General features: G+C 31.6%; 2 long non-coding RNA genes across 2 annotated transcripts; one reads left to right on the top strand and one right to left on the bottom strand.

The window, feature by feature from the left end:
• Positions 1 to 14,623: 14,623 nt before the first annotated feature.
• LOC146883499 (uncharacterized) lies at positions 14,624 to 18,651 on the bottom strand. Its single transcript, XR_014984450.1, has 2 exons — positions 18,404 to 18,651; positions 14,624 to 14,971 (listed from the first exon to the last, which is right to left on the bottom strand). It is a non-coding gene; the product is annotated as an uncharacterized LOC146883499 (long non-coding RNA).
• LOC114162244 (uncharacterized) lies at positions 17,130 to 18,310 on the top strand. The gene is made up of 2 exons (XR_003599168.2): positions 17,130 to 17,929; positions 18,080 to 18,310. It is a non-coding gene; the product is annotated as an uncharacterized LOC114162244 (long non-coding RNA).
• Positions 18,652 to 19,013: the final 362 nt, after the last annotated feature.

Below are 19,013 nucleotides of genomic sequence, written 5' to 3'. Positions count from 1 at the left end.
CAAATTTCAACAAGTTAGTATGCGAATTTTATATATATATATATATATATATATATATATATATATATATATATATATATATATATATATATATATAAACAAAGTGTAACAGAAATATTTCCTAAAATATAATTTAAATAAAAAAATATATTAAGTAAATATTCTCAACAATGAGTTATATAATAAATTTTTCCTATGATAAAAGATGAGCAGTCAAGAAGATATGAAAGGTAAAGACTAAGGTCTATGCCTGAATGATCGTTAGTGCATGGAGATTATCGCTTTGTTGAAGCAATCCAAATTGCATTCCATTTTAAGTATTGTCATCGCATCAGTTAAATCAAGCTAAGGGTGTGTTCTTCATCCTTCGTTGCATTTTACAAAATGGTTAATCAACAATCACACGTGAACGAATCAAAAATAGTTGTCAAGTGACTTTACGTGTGTTTTTTCTAAAAATATAGATGCATAATTATTGATTTGAGAATTTTCCCTTTCCAACATGTTTTTGTACTAACATGTTGGGAAAAACCTTCAAGATCACTTTATAAATAGAGAAATAAAATAAACACAAGGAAACACATAGATAACTCTCCAATGTCCTTTGACCCCAAGTACACCCACACTTTTCAAAGCAATAATTTAACAAACACCTCACAACGCACTTATTATAATAGTATAAGAAACAAGAATAAGAAGAGTCACATATAAGCTTGAAGTGTCTTTGACTCAGGACAAGGAACACAATGGACATATAAACTCCCTTATTCCCTGATTAGAATCGTTATAGAACACCAAAAACATCAAAATCGTGTCAATATAACTCGCGTCGCCTAGCGGGTGTTCATCATTGCCAGGTAATTAATAGAAAAACCCAAAAACTGGGTGAATCAGACATGCGTCGCCTAGTGGTCCAGCACATGTTGCTAGACGGTCCCTCACATGAACCCATAAATCACACAGTAAAAGCATGAGTCGCCTAGCGACTTTGAAGGCCCGCTAGACGGTTTTGAAAATTTCCAAAAACATGAAATTAAAGCAATGGTAGAAAAATTTATACACAAACATGCTATATATCATGTAGTTAATCCAAAACATAAAATTCAACGTGGTCCAACTCCCCTAACCTAGATTTCTTGCTCAAAATGAATAGTTCTTGAGCTTCCTCCTTGATCAACAATGGTCTCCTGAGTGCTTCCTCAGTTCAACTCTCCTTCTCACTCAATTGGCACGTTGATACTCTGTAAAACCTCTCCTCCCAATACTCACTAACAACAACCTTTAAACCTCTCTCATTTTCCTTTTAATTAGCCAATTACTAAGCCTTAATGGTGGTTAATGGCAAGGAAACGAAAATCACCTTAATGGTGATTGTAACGGCCATTCAAGGATCATTATGAGTTATTTTCAAGCCCTCTTGACTGCCTCTCTGACATCTAGAGTTCCTTTGCCTCTTCACATTCACACCAAAAGAAATTTTGGCAAAAAGAAAGCTTAACACACGTGTTCCAAAGTTTTAAGCCATACCTATGCCAATGTAAAATCAATATACAACCATTCAAAAAATTCATGTTTCGTGATAATTCCTATAATTTTAGGATTATATTATCACTCATCATGATCAAACACTTTATTATAAAAAAAAAATCAATTAAATAACACACAATTGTCATACATAAAACTTGAACCCAAGTCCTCTCACAATCAAGTATTTTCAACCATTTGAGATAGTACTATTCTACACCATAAAGGCTCCCAGTACTCGTATTTATTAATTGTTTATTTATTTAATTAATTAAATTTCGTGGGTCTTACACTCACCCCCTTGGTTATCCTATGCGATGTGAAACTTTTTATGATATGTTATTTTCATCAACCCAACATTCTTTACACCGATTAAAATAAACACATTTTTATTGCCTATATCAGTCATCATACTCCACCATGAAGTGTATCACTTGAAATCAAATCGTCCCAAGAATTTTTACTTGGAATTAAATTATCCCAAGAATTTCCACTTGGAATCAAACTATCCCAAGAATTTTCACTTGGAATCAAACTATCCCAAGAATTTTCACCTAGAATCAAACTATCCAAAGAATTTCCACTCGGAATCAAACCATCCCAAAAATTTCCACTTGGAATTAAACCATTCCAAGAATTTTCACTTGGAATCAAACCATCCTAAGAATTTCCACTTGGAATCAAACCATCCCAAGAATTTCCACTTGAAATTAAACCATCCCAAGAATTTCCACTTGGGATTAAACCATCCCAAAAATTTCCACTTGGAATCAAACCATCCCAAGAATTTTCACTTCGAATTAAGTCATCCCAAGAATTTCCATGCACCCGACATCAATGCTAACTAATAGTCATGTATAATCACCACACACACCTTGCATAAATATTAGCCAACGCTCGTGTTTAAACACCATACACCCTTTGTTGGAACCACACCACAACTCACAACGCAAAACCACTGAACATTGTGAAAAGCCACTGATCAAACGTTCGCATTTCGTAGCCATCGTGTCGTTTGACTCCTTCACCGGAGACGCATTACCTGTCGACGTAACATCGGTTGATGTAGCACCACCATGGCACCACGACATCCCGCCGCCAACAAAGCACCGCACGAAACTCCACCCCTAGACATCAAACTTCCACCACATGAAAAGTGAAACACCTCTACAAATCCAGGAGCATCTCACCACACGTGAACTCCACTGCAGATCTAACACGACTCACAATCCTTGCACCTCCACGAACCCAACAACAGATTCCACGCGTTAACACAACGCTGACAATGATCCTTCCATTAAATTTCTCATTGCAACTTCAACAAACCAAGATGATTCTCCAATAACAAGAAATTAATCTTTTCTGATGTGGAAGATCAGACTAAGTTACAACCACAAAGCATACTAAGAAAAAAATCCTATCAGACCATTACTCTTGATACCATTGTTGGGTCTTTCGAGAGAGGATCACTAGGGAGATACAATACCAATGAGAAATGAGTCTAACCCACACATAAGGGATTGACACTATTCTTAACCTAAAACCTTAAGACGATGAGTTTATGGGTCTTCATCCTTATATGATTCTCAACTTTCTGTGTATCAAATACGGGAAGATGCAACTTGTTCACAAACAACAAGTCTTTCATTTTTCTTTTATACAAATGATAATTTAAACCATTTAATGCAACTATATTTGCATTTTGCCTCTATCATTTAAGCAAGTAAATATAATCCATTCTAAAAAATTTATATATATATATATATATATATATATATATATATATATAACCGTTTCCATAAAAATTTTGGGTCAAATTCCGATTCTTTTGGGATCGTGGTTTCCAACAAACATGCCGAGGCTTAAATTCTCGTTGGGTTCACCTTTCAAATTTACGGTCTTTTTTTTCAGTTTTAAATTTCCGACAAAACTTAGTAAACGATTTGTTAAAGATGAAGTAAAGTCACAACAATATTTGTGTGCTAAAGTCATTTAGTATAAAGATGAAGTAATAAACACATCAATTTATACGTTAAAATCTTCGTAAATTTATAATAATTTTGTTAATATTATTATTATTATTATTATTGTGATATTTTTGTATAATGTTTTCACTTAGTGAATGCGTTTTGAGATATTAAGATATTCAAGTTATTTGGTATATAGGTGAGATAATAAACATGTAATAAGTTTTTACTAGTTTGTCTGTTTGATGACATGTATTACGCCTACTTCTTAGTTATATTATTAGGTTTTATTATGCAAACTAGTATTATAAGTTACAATCAAGTATTATATGTAATGAAACAATTCTTGACTAATATTCAATTATTATTTAAATATTCAGCCGATCCTTTTCTAAAACCTAAGTATTTTGTGGTTAACCCATTGAAAATTGTTTGGAATGCATCCACTCTTGGCTAATACAAATTAATGTTTGGACAATAGTCACTCATGACTAAGACACTGAGTATTTTTTGGAAAACAACTATTTTTAGGTAAACAAACTAGGTTTGCATAAAGATTTGATCAAGCAAATCAGAGGCTTTTGCTCACTAGAGTATTAGCATCTTATCACATATATAAATATATGATCTCTCTTCTAGTTTACTATATGAACATAACAATGTTCTCTAAAAAGCTTTAAGAATGAAAAAATAGTTTAATTGCATTTTGGTACTTAACACTCATGTTCTTCTTTATCTTTTTCATCAAAGGATAACTTTATATAGCGTTCGAAAAAAATAGTTGTTGCAAATTCCTTTCTAGTCTTTATAGGGCTTTCGAACTTAGATAGCTTCATCTTCCAACATCGAATGAGTGTAGATGTAAATACGCATTAAATACTCTTCATTCAACATTAAATGTTAATCTCTTCTTCAAGTATCATCTTAATAGTTAGTCATACTTATCAGCACTATGAGTTTTTACTCAAAAAAGTAAAAACAAAGATTGTATAAAACAAATGACATAAGTAGAAACATATAATCTTTTGTCAGGATGATCGTTGAAACAAAACAATTTTAACCCATATCTCAAATGATTTTGATGTAGACTTTGTTGATCCGGATAAATAGAAAGAAGACCAAGAAATTTCTTTCAAAATAGTGATAAGCTTAAAATATATTTTGGTTAGGTGCAACATAAGTTTAAGTATTATATATGTTTTCTTATTTGTTAAAATTTTTACTTAATAGATGAAGGAAGACTACAAGATATTGTATTATCTTTGAGACGAAGTAACAATGTCTTACAAGACTTTTTTTTTTCATAATTGATCATCTTTTAGAAAGAAAAAAAACATCTTCATATTTTATACTTTGTTGTGACAAATGCTTAATCAAAAATTTAAAAACTTTATCCTAACATACTAATAATCTATTTTACTAAAAGTTACTATATAAATTCTTATTTAAATGTAATCATCACATATATCAGTCTTACAAAATTATATATTTTAATTTTTATTATTTTAATGGTCTTAATATGCTTTTACAATAATATATATTTTTTAAATAAGATTATTTTAATGCTATAATATACATATGTGGAATTATGTATTTTCACGAGTAAAATTATAAAACCAATCAATTACTAATAGGGAAGATATTGTATTTTTTATTCTCCTTCCTTGAAGATATATTGCTCTATAATTATTACGCACACATGTATACTACGTAATAAAATTTATTTTTAGTACATTGTTAGGGTAAACAATTTTATATTGTGAATTAATTAAACTGCTTTAGATATAACTTTTAAAATATTATTATGAACGTTAATTTTGTTATGTATATGGTATATACATGGAGATTTTTTTACTTAAAAAATTGGTGTCTTCTTTCACGCAAACCTGTTTGTTCTGTGAAGTGCCGATTCCCATTAACTCAGACGTGGGTTTGACAAAGCAAAATGATTTGTATCGTTAAGAGAAAAAAGAAAGTTTGAAAAGTTACACGTTAGAAGATTAGTGGAAAAGCAAACAAATAAAAAATAATTACTTGATTAGAGGCTAATAAACTATTCATATTTCATTTAACTGAATAGAAAGAACAAAAAAAAGGAAAATGATTGATGTGCCTTTCTCTTCTTGCCACATCAGCTCCATCATTTTTCAACTCTTCTCATGAAAGCCGCCTGGGTTCGCGCCACGTGTCCAAAAGAAGACACGTGGTGGTCATTTGTGGAAGTTTCTGCTGACCGTAGGGTGGCTTTAACAAAGTACATTCCATAAACGAGACACGTGTCCTTCTTAGTGGGAAAATATAATATAAATGAAAAGTAATAATGGTACACGTAAGGAAAAGCAAAGGTAGTGTGCGAACATGGAATTAGGAATCTTTGGGTGCAATAGGTCAACCAGTTTCGCATTTGTTTTTCTCCTAATCGATTATTACTTTTTTTTAATCTCTTTTCTAAATTACTTTTTTTTTTATTATTGTTTCGAACTTCCGTTTGAAAAGGAGGACATTCAACTACTCAAAATTGATTTTATAAGAAAAATCATCTATTGGTTAGAGCGGAATAAATGATTTGTTAATATTAAATTATATTAAGGTGAGGGAGAATTAAAATTAATTAAACAAAGATTAACACGTCTAATTGAGTAGTAAGTTTGTGTGATTAAAAGTGGGTTTTGATAATGGTTGGGGCGGCCTCGTGGGCGGTTGGGCCTCACTTAACATCCTATTTAATATTATGAATATGCCAAAACTTTGATGTGATGCTCACCAACAACTTTTAATATTCCAATCTATCACTAATTTAGTTATTTTTAGATTAGTAAATTAACGACAAAACACAACGTTCAAACTATGCAACTTTGTGTGTGAGAATCAAACTACGACCTAGTATGATTCCTACTCTGGAGTTGCCTCATTCTTCCCTTTTTCGTTTTTTTCTTACGTAGAAAACACCAAAATCTATAGTTTAATATTAGTGATTTAGTATTATATCTATTTACCTTTGTCATCAAAGACCCAAAAGAAACGTATCTAGAAAATAAAAATACTCAAAAAAAGATAGGCAGCAATGAGAGTTTGACAATTGCCTAGAAAATGTCGAATCTAATTCACTTTTTGTATAAAAAATCTGTGATTGCAAGAGTAAGTAGTCAATTTACTTCGGAACTTTACAAAATTTTTATTTTAGTTTGGGTTTCATAGATTAGTGTATTAAAAGCATTATTTAAGAAAATTAAAAGAATTTTTTATTGGTTAATATTTATTTAGCACATTTAGAAATTAATGTTTTAAAAACACAACAGAACAAATCGTACTCAAGATGCAAAATTATGGGTCATTGATACCCACAACTTTGGGCCCAGAAGGAAGTTGATCCCAAGAATACTGGATGTTGGGCCTACATAGCAAGCATTAATATATCGGCCTTCACCCTCCTACTTTTCATGTGCACCCCCATTGTGGTGGTTAAAAAAATCAAATAGTCCTCCATTGTTGTCACCCTCACCACCGTCTTGTTATTGTTGTTGCCGTCACCACTTCCTTATCATCGTTGTCCTTTCTAGTTGGTACGTTTGTCTATGTCTTGGATCATGGATGAATTTTCAGAAGAAAGTGTTCCAAATTTTACAATTCAAAAATCATCTTTTTTTTTTTGTGTAAAAAAAAAAATATCAAATTGTATAATTTGAAAGTCAAAAATATTTTTGGACTACAAAATGCATAGGTAAAAATGACTTCTAAATTGTGTAATCTAGAAGTTTTTATCTTACAAGAAATGACTTTTGGATGGTTCAATCTAGAAGTAAAAAATGACTTTCAAGCACAATCCAAAAGTAAAAAACCTTCCCAAATGCAGAATCTAGAAGTTTCTTTATATTAGAAAATGACTTTTAGATTGTATAATGCAAACATTATTTTTTTCAAGGACAAAGTGGAAATTTCATGTCTATAGAAAGAAAATGTAGGGGTGCGGAAAGAAATTCCCTAATATGCTATCTAAGCTTTAGGCTCACAAATGTCACTAAGGGAGTTTCTCCAACCATTTCATTGTGCACCATCATAGACCCTCGTACGTTTTTAAAATTCCTTTTTTGTAATGTTGTGGCTTCTTTTGAGCATTTTGCATAGTTCATGTTTGTAGTGGTACTTGAAGTGTAAAGTGAATATTGACTTCTTGGATATGTGGTGAAGTGAAGAAAGTGAAGAAAGTGAAGATAGTAACAAAAGGACGTTGGTGGTTTCATTTTGAGTTTTTCTTTATTTTACCATAATTATCATTTTGAGGTCAAATACAATAAATTAACAACAAAGAAGAAAAACATGTGTTGTCAAAATGTAAAAGGGGTGGTAACCAAGATAAAAAAAAATTACAAGTTATATTTAATTGGTAAAATAACATGTGATTGTCCATTTAAATTGTGTGGTAAACAAGTTATTAATGAAAAAGGGAGGTTGATAGTCCATGTTCATTGAGATAACTAAAAGTTTAGGAAGCCAACAAACATTTTACTTATTTTGGAGGAGAACAATGAGGATAATGTGACCAAAGTCAAGAAAATGTGCAAGGTCATGTATGTTTTTAGGAGATTACAAAGATAACACAAAACTAAAATGTAGTAGTTGATGATGTTGTTAGAGTGTGACATGTATATTCCATATAATATGTTTAATTTCTTCTTTGGACATACCTTGATTCATTGAAATTGTTGAATGCATTTAGCATTGTATTTAGCATTGTATTGTTAATGGATAACACACATAAAACAAATAAGAAGTTTCTAAGTATATTTATTTTGAATAATAATATAATATCTCCCTTACACGTGTCTTTAACTTGAAAATTATATTTACTTCCCTCATGTTTTTCATTTCAAACTTCAATTCCAAAATAATTTTGTTCTAAACAAAATATAATTGCATATACAAAAAATTAACATATCATCAACATACGACACTTTCACAAAATAAAATATTATCAACTTTTTCATGTCATTGTTTTGATGTCTATTTTAACTCATATAAAGATTTTAAAAGTTCACAGTCTTTGTTCTTTTAATCAGGAACACAATAACAACAAGAGAGAGATGGCGAATAATTTTAAAATTTTTATAAATATAAAAAAATAAGGAAAAATTGTCTTGCAAAATTTCAAATAATAATGTTAACTTCCCTACAAATATAAATTTATCCGAAATTTTCCAAAAAAAAAAATATAAGCATGGTGTGAATTTAAATTTTGTATGGAAAAAATTATAAAATAAATAAATCTTCAACAATTTTTATATGAAGTTCCTACCAAATTGTGTTTTCGTTAATAGTTTCTTGCCAAATTTTAAAATATATTTAACATGTTCATACTAATTGAAATTTGTAAAAAAAATCACAACAAATATAAATATTTTATGTGAAATTTTCTAAGGGTCAAAATTAGTAAGGAAAAAAAAATACTATAATAAGTAAATCTTTAATAAATTTTGCATGAAATTTTCATGAAATTTTTTTGCAACAAATTTCGTAACTAAATCATAAATTTATAGTAATGGCAATAGAAGTTAACTGTTCTAAAGGAATATATAATTTATCACTTGTTTTCAAATATCGGTATTTAAGTTACATTATTACTTTCTAAAGTGAATTTAAAGAGGAAAATAGTTTATGTTCTCTTTAAAATAAATAATTTGTAAATCTAACAATCATAATCATACATGGATGCAATTGATTTTCCAAAAGTCTGAAATACCAAAATATTGCTATATTACACAAAAAGTGCCACCAATAAGTATCTTGGATAGACCAATCAATTAACTCATTTTTGACATTAGGAATGATAAGAATGTGTGACGAGTTATGTCCCTAAAGGCAAGCATGTGTCAAAGGAAGAGAGAGAAGTAACAAATAAACATTTTAGTGACAATATTTTGATCATGACTTGAATTCTCTTCAAGAAAGAAGAAACTATAGAGGAAAAAGTATAGAGAATGAAAAAAAAAACTATTTGCGAAAAAGCTCACAAAATCATGACAATAATGACAGTTGGCTTCAAATTAATGCCCAACTCACTCGAATCACATCCTAAAAAACAACTCTCGCAGAAGGATTGAAGGATTGATTGAGGTTGTAGAGACTCCTTTTTAGAGGTTTTTTAGAATGAGATTTAAAGGTTCCGGAATGGGTGTTCGAGAGATTGTGTCGCTGGATTTTCTACTAGTGCAAGTTTTAGTAGAGTTGGGTGTAGGTTTTAGTAGAGCAACTTTGTGGAATAAATTTTATGTGTTATAAGACAATGGGGATATTTGGAAAGATGAACGAATTTTTATGATTGTAGTTTAATGTTTTTTTTTTTTTAGTTTGTCCATGGATTAAATAATACTATCCTTGGACTTTATTTTCTTATGCAACATTCATCCAAAGTGCTTTAGTCAGACCACTTTTGTCTAATTTTTTATCAATGGGTAAATTTCGTAGATAACAAATATTTACATATGATTTTTTTTTTGTGTGGGTAATTGTACATTGATAATTTCAGTTTTTATGTAATGATTTTCTTTAGGAGAATTTTCATTATTGACTCTAGGTTTGTATTGAAGTGCATGATGATCTTGCTTTATATTGAAAAAAAAAGTTTTCTTCTTCTTGAAGGTCAAATTAGATACATTGAAATAAAAGAATTTAAATTTACTTTTCTTCTAGTGATCATGTTTTTTCTCTTACCTTTTCTTTCGGAATTGATTAGTCTTCTACCATATTTTCCTTAGGAAATAATGGCTTAACCTTTATGACAACATACTACAAAAATTTTATATATTAGCTACGGAAAATTTCGTAGCTGATCTATAGCTAATCCGTAGCTAAAATGTTTTGCGAAAAATTACCTTTCAAATTGTTAGGGAATTTTTCATTGCTAAATACAGGTAGCTAATTAGAGAGGGATATAATCCGTCGCTAATTCATATCTAATCCATCTCTATTCCCTCTCTAATTGAAGTGAAAAAGTTTTATAATTTCTAGCTAATTCGTAGCTAATCTGTCACAATTCTATTGTCGTTAATTCATAGTTAATCTGTCGCAATTTCGTTGTCGCTAATCTGTAACTAATTTGTCCCAATTTCGTTGTCGCTAATTCGTAACTAATTTATCACAATTTCATTGTCGCTAATCCATAGCTAATCTGTCACAATTTTGTTATCGCTAATCCGTAGCTAATCTGTCGCAATTTTGTTCACGCTAATTCGTAGGTAATTTGTCACAATTCTTTTCTCGCTAATTCGTAGCTAATATGTCGCAATTCCTTTCTCGCTAATCTGTAGCTAATTTGTCGCAATTCCTTTCTAGCTAATTTGTAGCTAATTTATCGCAATTCTCTTCTTGCTAATTCGTAGCTAATCTGTTGCAATTTTCTTCTCGCTAATCCGTAGCTAATCTATTACAATTTTTTTCTTGCTAATCCGTAGTTAATTTGTAGCTAATCTGTCGCAATTTTATTCTCGCTATTATGTAGTTAATTTGTTGCAATTCTTTTATCACTAATCTGTATCACAATTGATTAGCTAATCTATTACAATTCTATTAATCTCCTACAAATATTATTTGTTAATTGTAATTACTTCATTGTTATTCACTCTCTATTATGAGTCATGTTCATGTCCATAATAAAAGAAGAAGACAAAGAAAATAAATGATTCACAAAAAGTGTCTAAATACCTCCAATATTTGCAATACCTATTTAAAAAGGATAGATAATCAATCCTATAATGATCAAAGTATATCCATCAAACAGTACAAAACAACATAAAAGTTTCCACCAATGTATAACAGTTTTAGGACACAAAAGCATTAGAGGGTATCAATAAAAAGTAATGCATCAACACAATTAAAATACAAACAAAGTTTTAGATTCTTTGAGGCATGTCTTCATTCTTGTTTCTTGAAAGCAGACAATAATTCTCTCTTAAAAGATTGCATTTGCTCTTGCATCTGTTGTTGCATAATTGCTTGCATTTCTGCTTGTGCCTTCATTTGTGCTTGCATTAATGCTTGCATATCATTCTGTGCTTGTAACTGTGTTTTCACTTGCTTCTGCAAATTAGATATTTATGTAGTCAATGTAGTGATTTCTTTAGTTTTTGGATTTAGATTTTGGGAAGAGGGACCTTCAATTGTTGAGGATGATACATGTGGACAAATGCCAAGATCCAAACTGTGACCAATTCCATAGATTCTACCTTTCTTATTTTCACCACCTATTTTTATCCAAACACCAGAGTCAACTATAGGATGCTTAGATATGTCTTCCTCATATTTTCCAGTCATAGCATTTTCATACGATTCCTATATCAAATCAATATGTTAGCAATATTATAAATAAGTAGTTTAACATTTATAAAATAAACACATTCTTACAATGAAGCTTTTTGCTTTATTGGACACATATTGACAATCTTTTCTTTTGTGAACTTTGTTGTATAATTCACCATAAGAAATTGAGCGTTTGTATTCTTCTTTCTATAAAAAAATGCAATTTATGTATAAAAACTCATAACTCCAACTCTCAGTATCATTCTTATCTCCTTTCAAAAAGTTATCAGCTAACCATTCCAATTCCAAAATATTTTTTCAGAAATAAAGTTGTAGTAGAGTGGCTTAAGCTTTAAATTGCTCTAAGGTGGGACATTTTAATCAGAAAAAAAAAGCTACACAAAGGAGAGCACAACTCACTAAGTTGAATTGAGTTATATGCTTGAAACTGCAACATTTTCAACTCATTAGCAACAAAGCACGTGGAGCAACATAGTAATTAATCAACCAAAGCTTAAGTTCTGGCCCAATTATAGATTCTATAATATTTGCAATATTATTATTAAATGTGAAAAGTAAGAATACTATTTTTTTTCAAGTGTTGTCTAAAGCTTTGTGATCCTCTTGTGGCATTAGGCTTGGCCGCCTTATTGCTCTTACCTGCAATAAACTTTTTTTCCATTCTTCTGTTGTCCATATGTCTACTAATCCATCCCACATCTCAGTCCTAATGCCTCTTTCTTGTTTTTGGATTGGATTCATACCTTCTTTTTCGTCTCTCCAATTTACTCTACAACCCATCATTTTCAACCCTTGTTCTTTAAACTTAAAAGTTATATATCATGCTAAATTTAATTAACTAAAACTACCGCTTACTTGATTTTTTTAAATGCTTTCAACAACCACTTATTAAATCACCATGGCCATATACTCACTGATTCACTAGAAATTGGTATTGGAGGTGATTTTTGTTGGACTTACATTTGCCATATAGAACCTCACAATAAGACAAAAAAAAGCAGAGCCTCACAATAACACTACAAAAAAATTGATAATTAGTGGAGGTTTTTTTTTTTCAATCTGTGGAGGTTTTCACCCTCTACAAATTAATTTGCGGAGGTTTTCTTAACCTCTGTAGTTAGAGTCGCCACAAACTATCTGCGGAGGTTTTTGATAACCCCTGGTATCTAAATTATATTGCGGAGATCATTTTATGGAGGGTTTTAACCTCTTCTATCTGTGACTATTATTTTGTGGAGGTTTGAAACCTCCTTTATTTTTAACTATTTATAATGAAAACAAAATTGGACAGAAAACAACAAATCAAATATTGAAATGATTAGAACAATTCATAAACAGAGAAAGAAAGACAAATTAGAAAGAAACATCCAACTTGTATTAGAGAAATATGAAAACATAATTACAAAGTTTTGAGAATCTGGAGACTAGCCCATACAAGACTTGAAACGTGCATAAAACCATGGAATCAAGAAACTCCTACCCAACGTTTGAGTTTCGTGGCATCCTTTTGACACTTTCTTCTTCAGAGCATTTTTATGCCACTGTTTCAGCGCCCTCGATGTTTGGTCATCAAATTTTGACTTCCTCGTCGACCCCATCTGGAACAAATTCAATCACCACACACAGTTACTTCTCCTTCCTCACATTTTCATCTTTGTTACTTTGCTACAAAAGTTATAAACCATGACAAAAACCAAAACAACAACTTTAATTTTTGTTTTCTTGATTCCTTCAATTTCATTTTCCTTCATTTCTTTTATATTTTCATCTTCTCTCGCTCTACAGCTTTATTCTATCTATTAACTTATATATTGAATTTCTAATTAAAAAATGAGCCGATATTGCAATAAGTCCAGATTGTAAAAATTGTGAAATTGCAAAAATTTAATCAAGCCAAAATGACAATATCATATTAAGTATTTTTAAATTTGAGGTGCAGATGACTTGAGCTCCTAGCCTGTAAATTTTAGGTTCGTCCACACCTTACCAAGTGCCCTACGTATTTTTAAAATCCATACTTTAAAATTATGCAATAGCAACCAAAAACATTTAAACCTAATGAATATACCTTTGCATAACATGAAATTATAATTATATTTATATCATATATTTTGAAATATATATTGAATATATCTTAATGATTTTTACACTATAATAATTTATTTAGTTAAACATAATGTTAATATTAATATATTATATGAATAATTGAGTTGACACGGCCTTGTCTCATGATATTGAGTCATGCAGGTTTAATTTAATTCCAAATAAATAAACCCATCAAAATCTTAAATGGATAAGGACTACAACAAACTTGTCCAATGAACATCCATGAAGTACCATCATTTAAGATTTTAGTCCACAATTAATATTTTAGTCCACAATTAATTAAGATTTTAATACCATCATGAAGTACCATCAAATTCATCAAAATCATAGAAATTCTTACTAAACTACTAAAAAATAGGAAGCAATAATGACAGAAATTTGTAAAAAACTGAAGTGTGAGTACCTCAAAGAGGACGTAATGGATGAGATAAAGAACTAACTAAGGCCATACAAACCAAAAATACTTGTTGAATTTCCTAAACCAAATCTTAAGAGTAGCATACAATACACTCAACTTAATAATTATCATAGAAATTAATAAATACATCATACACATTAGTATTAATGTAAAAAATCTTTGTACCGCTCTTTTATGGCATCTTTATAGAGTTAAAAAAATGATTTAAATGTGGGAAAAATTCAAGAAAATTTGGAGTTATATTTCAATTCCGTACACAATGAAATGGTAAGGGTGTTGGAGGAATGTACCTACAAGACGAAAAGGCCCGTGTGAAACACACAAGGATTCATAAATACCGCATAGAACTGTCCATATTTAAACAAATCATCTTATTGTGAAGGGAGAGGTTGTCTACGTCTAACATTTAAACCCTATCACACTCATATACGGTCATGCATTAACATATTTCAAGAACTTAAGCCTATGTATTAGAAAGAATAAAACTCAAGAATTACAGGTCTTCGCTCCCACAGTGCATGTTGAAATCAAACACATCAACCTCAGAATTACAGGTCTTCGCAACAATAATAGTAAGGTTATGCAGCATACAACGCGCTTGATTCACCTTCATGTCAACAACAACCTTCTAGGAAATTTCTACCTACAAAAGCAACAATTAATAACACTAAGGATTTTCATTGAACAGTTGGTGCGCATAACACAATAACACACAAGAATAAACCAAACATCATTATAACGAGCATTGGAGACGAGCCATGATGATGGAGATGAACTAACCAGTTTGATGAATTCACCAGAACGCCTAGGTTTGATGTGGGCGACAAGTGATGATGGAGATGATGAAGATGAACTAACTACAACCCTAGGTTTGATGGTGAGATCAATCGAGACGAAGTAGAAAAACAAAAAATGAAAACATAAAGGTTTGATGAAGTTGTTTAGGTTTGAGAAATTTGGGAAACGTATAGTGAATATAAAATTGTGGGAGGGAAAACCTAAAAAAGAATGAGGGAAGAGTAAAAAATGCATTGTAATTTCCAGATGTTGTAAACCTTTTTAAACAATTCATTGTAATCATTTAATTAATTTTAATTTGTAGAGGGTTTATATTACCTCTGCAAAATAACCTCTAGTAAATATTAATTTTTTTGTAGTGTAAGAAAAGATCAAACAAGCATTTGTAATGAAAATTGGTAAATTGACAGCAGGTATAACATATTTAAAAATTATGCAGAAAACTTCAAAATAAATGAACTAAATGAAAAGCAAGTTTTAATGCAAACACATAAGTCAAAAACTAAAGAATGAATCCCACATTTTAATGAACATGACAATACCATTAGTGAACATAAAACTGTTCCTGAAATAATGAATCCCACATTTTAATTTTATCTAGTGAATCCACTTAAATCATAACATCGATTCACTAAACTTTGGTTTTCATACTGAAGTACTTTTTCCCTTAATAATTAGGTTATAGTCCACCAGATATAATTATTTCAACAGCGATTCAAGTATTTGATAATGTTTTTTTCTACATTTTATTGATGTTAAGTTTCGTGAATAAAATCAACTACTACATAGCTTTTATCTTGTTTAATCATCTAATTTATGTTGTTTTTCCATTGTTTCATATTTTAGTTGTTTTATACTTTTTTACTTCTAATATCTATTATGGGTGTGTGAAATAAAATAATAGGAAGCAATTCTGGTGGAGGAAAACAAGCTGAAACTCAAGGAAGCATGATTGGACATGAAAGATTGACTTTTACACAAATACCCATATCAATGGGCACTGAGATCAAGTCCAGCACTGCAAACATGGAGAAAGGACTCACTCATATGTATATACTACCTTGGACCACCCTTAGAAGGCCAAAAAATGACCATTGGGCATCCGGGTCACTTGTTGGGTGAGCTGGTGGCTCGCTGGGCCCGACAAGGATTTGACCTTGGTCCTACGTATTCTCATTAGAAATGAGAAATCAGGGTTACGTAGTTCTTTAAAAAGATATTTGAAAAACAATTGAGAAAAAAGATTTGATTTTTTTAGAGGTGAACCTGACAAGGACTGACCTTGCTCCTCCGTATCTCACAAGGGAGAATCGGATCACGTAGTTCTTAAAAAGATATTTTGTTTAAAAATGTTGATGTTTTTATATTTTGAAATTTTATATATTTTTTGGTGTTTTTGAATCATTTGAAAACAGGTGTCATACGATGCGAGCGATCGGACAGACACTAAAATATAAAAAAAACTATTTTAGCATTTTTTAAAATTATTTGGAAGAAAGTGTCATACGACGCGAGCGGTCGGACAGACACAATAAAGCAAAAAGAACATTTTTCATTTTTTTATATTTTCTTCTATTTTTTTTTGCAATTTTTGATAATTTTCAAATATTTTTTTATAAATAAAAAGAAAATAAAATAAATAAATAAATAAATAAATAAATAAAATAAATAAATAAATAAATAAGAAATTAATAATAAAAAAAGACAATTTAATTAAAAAAAGAAAGTAGAAAACAAAATATGAGAGTATATGAGTAATTAGTGGGAGGTACATGAAGTAAATGAGGTGTGTTTATTAAGGGCGGGATGCAGCAAATAAAGTATAAAACAAACCCAAAATAGGAGTAAAAAGTGGGTGTGGGAGTTAGTAAACTTAGGGGTGCATAGAGTATATGGGACAGGCCCAACTGAAATACAAAGAAGGGGTGTAGGGATAAGAAATGGGGGGTGCACGAATAAAAGAAATGAGGAGACATAACATAGCATATGGGGGTGGATGAGAAAAAAAAACATGGATGCATGTGGTAATGGAGGGGGTGCGAAGAATAAAGATGGAGGTGCAACGAGCAGAAGCGCGTCAGCCCCATTTCCATTCAAAGTAAACCTAATTTAAAAAAATGAAGCTTCTTCTTCTTCCAGCAGCCTCTTCTCCTTTCCCCTTCGAACCACCACGACTCCAATCTGCCACCGCGCGTCCCCGCTCCGCTTCACCACGCCACGACGCAGCTGACTCACCGGCGACACCCATCGATGACGGAGCCCTCCACGGCGGCTTGACCGCTTCGTCCTCACGCGCACGTCGAACCCGTCGGCTTCCGCATTTCTCGCACCTCTGACGGCCAACCGACGTCGCTGCCATCACCTCCATCCCATACCGGGCCGTCGTCGTGAACTGGGGACACCGCCGGAGTTACAAGTTTGGCTCCCTCTTTCCTCACATCAACGTGGCCAAACCTTAGCGCTAGCCCGTACACGACTCGCAGCGACGCGGTGAAGACCGACTCGCCAGCAGTTCCTTTTACCCTTGATTTCTCTGTTTCGATGTTGGGCTGTGATGATGAATCGTAAGGATGGGTTGTAACAGAAAGAAGGTGGGTTCTATTGATGATGAAGAATGGGTGTGGTTGTGGTGCAGAATAAGAGTCCAAAATTAAATTTGTTGTTTGGTGATGAAGGTTCGTTGCGGGTTTATGACGAGGGTGATGATGGGAGAGTTTGTGTTGCGCAGAAATAATGGGGGTAGAGTGAAAATGAAAGGATGAGTGGACTACAAAGGATGATGGGATGCAGTGTGGATGACCGTGTGAGTACTGCTTTCGGGTCTATGTTTTATTTTTTATTTTTATGTAGATGTGACGAGAAAGTTAGTGAAAATGTGTTCTGCAGAATATAACTGTTGGTGAAATGTGTTTGGTGAAATGTGTTTGGGTTCTGGTTTGGCAATTTCTTGCAGGTAGAAGGTGATGAGGGAAAGATGATGGTGGCGAGAGAGATTGAGGGTGAGGTTATTTTCTAACACTCATTCGGGCAGCAGTAACACCCAAACAAGAACATATCAAAAAAACATTCTGCTCTGTTCTTTACTGTACCCAGGTGCGATGGGAATAAACAAAATGAATAACAGATGTAACTATGTTCATCTCAAACCATTTTTCATCATACATTCATGAACATCAATATCAAATCACCGTGTTAACAGAAGCTCTAATTCATACACCCATGAACAGCAACATCAAGTCACGGTAACATAAGCTAAGGAGGAGTTAAGAACACTTACCGTGAAAATAAAACTTGATGTACTAACAACTTTGCTTCCGTTTTCAAATTTGACTCCTTCTCTCCCTCACTGATTTCTAGTGCCATCTCCCCTCTCTGTAGTAATCCCAAAAAAAGACCCCTCCTCTCATGAATCTTCCCCTTTTTATTATGTAACCCTTTGCACATTCCAATTTCGAAATTTGGGACAAGGCTGAGAGCAGATGTTGCTTCCTGCTCCTTCAGCCATCATGACCATGCTACCGGCCCTTCCCAATACAAAACCATGATAGCATAGCATGCATGAGTCTGACAACAGAGAGACCTTATGTTACCTCTTTCTTTCCCCTTTTTCCTTTTTCTTTTTTTTACTCTTTTTTTTTGTTTTTTTTGTTTTGGTTTTCTTGTTTTGTTATTTTTTTTCCTTTTTATTAAACTAGAATGAAAGAGATAAAACAAGAATGGAGTTGTAATAATAGAAAGGAAAATAATGTAATAATCAAAATAATAAGCCCAAATAAACAAATAAATAAATAAAACAAAACTAAAATAAAAAATAATAATAATAAAATAAATAGATAATTATTTTTTCCTCAAACTAAAACATTTTTTTCTTTTCTTTTCTTAATTAT

This window comes from Vigna unguiculata, chromosome 9 (assembly GCF_037176805.1).
Source record: "Vigna unguiculata cultivar grain cowpea cultivar isolate G323 ecotype 2 chromosome 9, ASM3717680v1, whole genome shotgun sequence".
In the NCBI taxonomy this organism is placed as follows: Eukaryota; Viridiplantae; Streptophyta; class Magnoliopsida; order Fabales; family Fabaceae; genus Vigna; species Vigna unguiculata.
This window is presented reverse-complemented; position numbering and strand designations above follow the sequence as displayed.